Below are 5268 nucleotides of genomic sequence, written 5' to 3' on the forward strand. Positions count from 1 at the left end.
CCTCATAAAGCCGTCTTCCTCTGTAATTAGTACAAGGAAAGACAATACTGGAATGTGACAAAAATAGTCTAAGGCCAAAATTGATACCAGATAATGAAGGAGAGCTGTTAAAAATGAGAATATACATAACTGGAGAGATGGCTCAGCAGTGAGGAGTACTGGCTTCTCTTGAAGAGGACCTGGGTTCCCAGCACTAACATGGCAGTCAACAAGCTCTTGTAACGCCAGTTCCACTGGACCTAATGCCCTCTTTTGACCTCCACAGGCATTGCATGACATTTATGAACTTACATGCATGCAGGCAATACACTCATATACACAAAATAAATAATAAATAAAATATCTTTTAAACATAACAGAGGACAAGTACTGAGGGAGCAGGTACTGCAAGTACATATTCTCAATAAAATCTTCTAGAACAATTGGAGATGGGAGATGGAAATTGCTCATGTGGAATCTATGGGAAGAAATCAGGGAAACCAGAAGAGTAGATTGTAGTCATGAGGTGATGGAACTTCATTATGTTTAGATGTGAAAGTCCTGCCATTGTCCAATGTTTAGCCTGAAATGTCAAGTTACCAAATCATTTTCTTTTTCTTTTTTTTTTGAAAATTTTTATCGACGTTTTTTGTATTTCATACAGAAAATCTTAATCATCTTTATACCCCCTGTCCCATTGGCACCCTCCCATGCCCCCCCACTGGAATTCATGCATTCTGTCATTTATGTTAAGGCCTATTGGATCAAGTTAATGTCCCCATGTTCCTCAGTGCAAGTTCATCCACTGAGGTGTAATCAGCCTATTTACAGCCCCTCCCTTCTTCACCCAGATGTAATCAGCTGCCAATAGTTCTTCAGCTAAGATTGGGGCCTTCTGTCCATTTCCACAGTTCTATGCTGGGTTTTTGTCTGCTTGAGTTTGCATGGGTCTTGTGCATGCTGACATCATTGCTGCAGGTTCATATGAACAAGGTCTCAGGAGCTTGTAAGACTCTGTTTCCATGGGTCATGCACATCCTCCCTGGATCTTACAATCTTTCTGTCCCCTCTTCTGCAATGGTCCCTGGACCCTGGGTGGGTGGATTTTAATATAGAAGCCCTATCCAAGGACCTACACTCTGCAGACTTTTATTCTTTATGCTTTGACAATTTTATGTTCATGGACCTCTGTTGCATGAGGGAGCTTCATTGATGAGAGTTGAGAGATACATTACTGTTCTCTCTACCCCTTGTTTTATATTCTGTGAGCCTTAGGTGTAGAGGTTGCATTGTAGTTGTGTCACTTAGGCTTGAGCAAATCACAGATAATCTCTGTGTATGACTAGTTGTGAAGCTATGTGATAATCTCAGACTGTTGCAAAGGAAGGTCCTTTGATGAGTGGTTACAGCATACTTGTCTGTAAATGTAACGATCCATATTTTGGACACAGTAAGAAATTACTTTTGTCTGGTGATGGATGTGACTGCCTTGGGGTTTTTTCTAAGATCTACAACCTCTCCACCAATGTGTATTTGGTTATGTTTTCAGTACCACACATGAGTTTCCATCCACTGAGTGGGCTTTGAGCCTAATTAGGTAGCTGTTGATTACCCCTGAGATAAAAGTGCCACTACTTCACTAATGTCGTTTGCTGTGTCATTGTTATAGATATTAGGCCCAAAACCTGGGGTTGAACAATTTATTATGTTCTCTCTTAGCAGCTTGTATGGTGCTCTCCAACTCTATGTGAGCTAGCCTTCAGGGGAGGTGGCTTCCTGGTTAGTTCCAGTTTCATTTCTCCAGATCTTATGTTTGAAGTATGTCCTGTCTTCAGCAATAGGGTCTTACCTTCAAGTTCTGGGAGGCAATCAAGGACTGTGGAAATAGCCTGTGTAATTTTGGGAATCTCTTCTACTAATATGGCCAACAACTCAAAGGGAAGGGAGATTTTTTCCTGTCTGGCACTCTTTCTTATGTAACCATCAGTTACGCACATGGACTTATGTAGGTATAGTGTATATATAATTTTTCAGTAGATTTTGGACCAATATGATTCCCTCTGGTATTTTGTACTAGTTAGGCATTATTTGTTTCTCTCTCTCTCTCTCTCTCTCTCTCTCTCTCTCTCTCTCTCTCTCTCTCCCTCTGTCTAACCTTCCTTCCATGCTCTCCCCATTTAAAATATCTCAATTTTCCCCATTTCACCCTTGATTATACCTGTCTCCTATGGTCTCCCAGTCTCTTTAGCACCTTCTTCCCCTTTAACCATTTAAATACCCCTTCTTCTATCTTCCCTAACCATCTTCCCTCCCCTTTAAATACCCCCATTTTGCCCATTTCCCTCTTGTTACTAAATTAGTTTTTATTAGCAAAAAAATAACAGTACTTTTATTCACTCCCAATAATATATTGTATCTCACAATAACTTGTATACTACTTTTTCTTCTGATATTTTCCTTGTGTATTAACTCTACATCCAAGAGCTACCAAGATATAATTTTGTTTCCCCAAATTAATATGGAATAGTTTCACTGAACATCATAAAAGTACTGTTGGATAGGTTAATGGTCTATTTTAATTTTTTTGCCTAGCTGTGATAGAATTTTAGCTTAGTTTCAACTCTGATCCTTACTACCTTATAAACAATGATCACATACACCTAATTTATTAATCATGATATAAATGTTATTTCTTTGTTTAATTTATTAACCACATGATTAGAAGAGGCATTTCATTACAGTTTTAACATATTCAGTAACAATTTCCAGAGCAAGGATACATCTCTTTCAAAAGTGGCTGTAAACTTTTAGGTTCACAGTTGAATTAATAGTTATACAATATTGAACGCAGTATAAACCCTGTAAGACATAAAATTGAATGAGTTTTTAACCTTTAAAGAAGATCTCCATTTCATCTAAAAATCTGCTGTTTCCTACATTTTTAATGCTACTAACACTTAGATGTTTGCACATGTGTCCTTAATCTCTATGTATCTGATTATAACTAGTCATAGTTGGTTACACTTGGATCCTTGGCACCTAAGTATGGATATAAAGTCATCAGGTAGGTTTCAATGATAATGTTTATTACTTCTACTAATTTACATGAAGGAAATTTTTATGCTTCCTCTTCAAATATGTCTTTTTAAAAATGTGTTGATTTTTCTGTGTGTATATCATACAGAACATCCCACACAATCATAATCATCATTATATCCACTTCCCAAATGACACCCTCCCCTCGCCCCCGCCCCCCGCCACTGGAGCACATATACTCTGTCATCCCTGTTACTGTCCACTGTGTTGTCCGCACCCCAGACATTCCCCAGTGCTTGTCTATCTGCTGAATCTAGTCAGCCTATCTAGAGATCCTCGTTTTAGGAAGATGAGTTGTTCCTCATCTAGCAGCAATCAGTTTTCAATATTCCTTTAGATAAGATTGGGATCTGCTGTTCATTTTCCCAGTTACTGTCTGGGAGTCTCTTGGGCCACCCTGGTCAATAACTCAAAGGAAGGTATCTCCTGTCTGGCATTGTTTCTTGTTATGTAGCCTTTAGCTATACATATGGACTCTTAAAAAAATTAAACCTAAAAATTTACAGCCAATTTTGAAAGAGATGCATCTTAGCTCTGGAAATTGTTATTGAATATGTCAATGCTGTTGTAATGAAATGCTTCTAGTAAGTATGTGGTTATTAAATAAATAATTAAAAATTATATTGACCCCATTAATCTTTGGTTATATTTTCCTTTTGAGTGTTTAAGACCCTACAATTGGCACAGATAAATGAATTTATTTTTACTCTTAAGGCCATTTGAGGATCTGTTCCTCAGGGGTCACATGGACTTGGGAGGAGCCCCTGGCTCCATTCTTTTACCAGTTCTGTAAAAGTCAAAGGTCCTGCTCAACCATGGCTGGCTTCACTTGGAAGCATGAAGAAAATGTTTCCTCTGTGTTGACCCTCCCCTTTGCAGACTGGACACTGGTTCAAGTCTATCTGGTGGGTTCTCCACAGCCTCCTTGGTCAAGAGGACAAGTGACTCACCACAGTTACAGAACATTTTGAGAGATGCTCATAGTCCCCTGGAACTTAGCCGACCTAGGAGGGAAAGGAGCAAAAAGTGTCCTTTATTTCCCTCTGACCAAATTAGTATAGGCCTCATAGTATGGCTGTTAAACATCCAAGAAGGTTAGTTCCACCAGTCTGGTACTTTTAGTTACCACGTGTCATGTAGATAAAGCCTGGGAAAAGACCAAATGCTCTGAGATAAACCTTGCCTAGACATATAGTATATTCTTTGATCTAGTTGTGTGTATAATTTGTCAGTAGGTTGTTGGACTATAATGGTTCCTTCTGGTTTTTTAAAACTAGCTAGGCATTATTTCTCTCTCTCATTGTCTAACCCTTCCACCATGGTTTCCCCATTTAAGGTGCCCCCATTTTTCCCATTCCTCCCTTAATAATATCCTTCTCCTATGGTCCCACCTCTTTTGAGCTCCTTCTTTCCCTTCATCCCCTAGGTTCCTTGTATAACCTTCCATCCCTCCCCTTAAAATATTATTTATTTTTAAAAATATTTTATTTAGTTGCATTTTATGTGTGTGAGTATAGTGCCTGCATGTGTGTAATCACACCCATGTTGTGAAATGTCTATGGAGGATGGAAGAAGGCATTGGATTCCCCTGGAACTGAAGTTATAGATGGTTGTTAGTTGCTATGTGGGTGCTGGGAATCAAACCCAGTTCTTCTGCAAGAGCAGTCAGTGCTCTTAACTACTGAGCCATTTCTCTAGTCCCAAATGTCATTTCTTTTAAAAACTGAAATTGCATTAAAATCCTATTAATATAATGAACTACTATAATTTATTTTTAAAAAATTATAATTATCAAATGTGGATGAGGCTCTTTTCTAAATAAACCAAATTATTTTGAGAATTTTTGAATTTTTCAAAAAGTATGTTTATTGCCTAAGAAAATTTTCAACAGAACTGTTATTTCAAGAGAAGCTTCATTCTGGGTTTGTACAACAATTTCTCTCAATCTAACAAGGCATTTGTACATTTAAATATAGAGTTACAGAATATAAAATTATTTTATATTCATTGTATGACTGAGAAAGATATAATATATTTGAAAAAATCCTGGTCCTAGAATGAGGTGTTGAAGACCCTATCCATTTTTGCAATCTAGTTTTTTAAGCTCCCTGAATCTCAATTTCATTGGTGAGTGTTTTCTTAAAACAGTAACTCTGCAGCTTCAAATGCTGCTTTTCTAAGTACAAGATGACT

The sequence above is a fragment of the Nannospalax galili genome, unplaced genomic scaffold (assembly GCF_000622305.1).
Source record: "Nannospalax galili isolate Female #2095 unplaced genomic scaffold, S.galili_v1.0 scaffold132, whole genome shotgun sequence".
NCBI lineage: Eukaryota > Metazoa > Chordata > Mammalia > Rodentia > Spalacidae > Nannospalax > Nannospalax galili.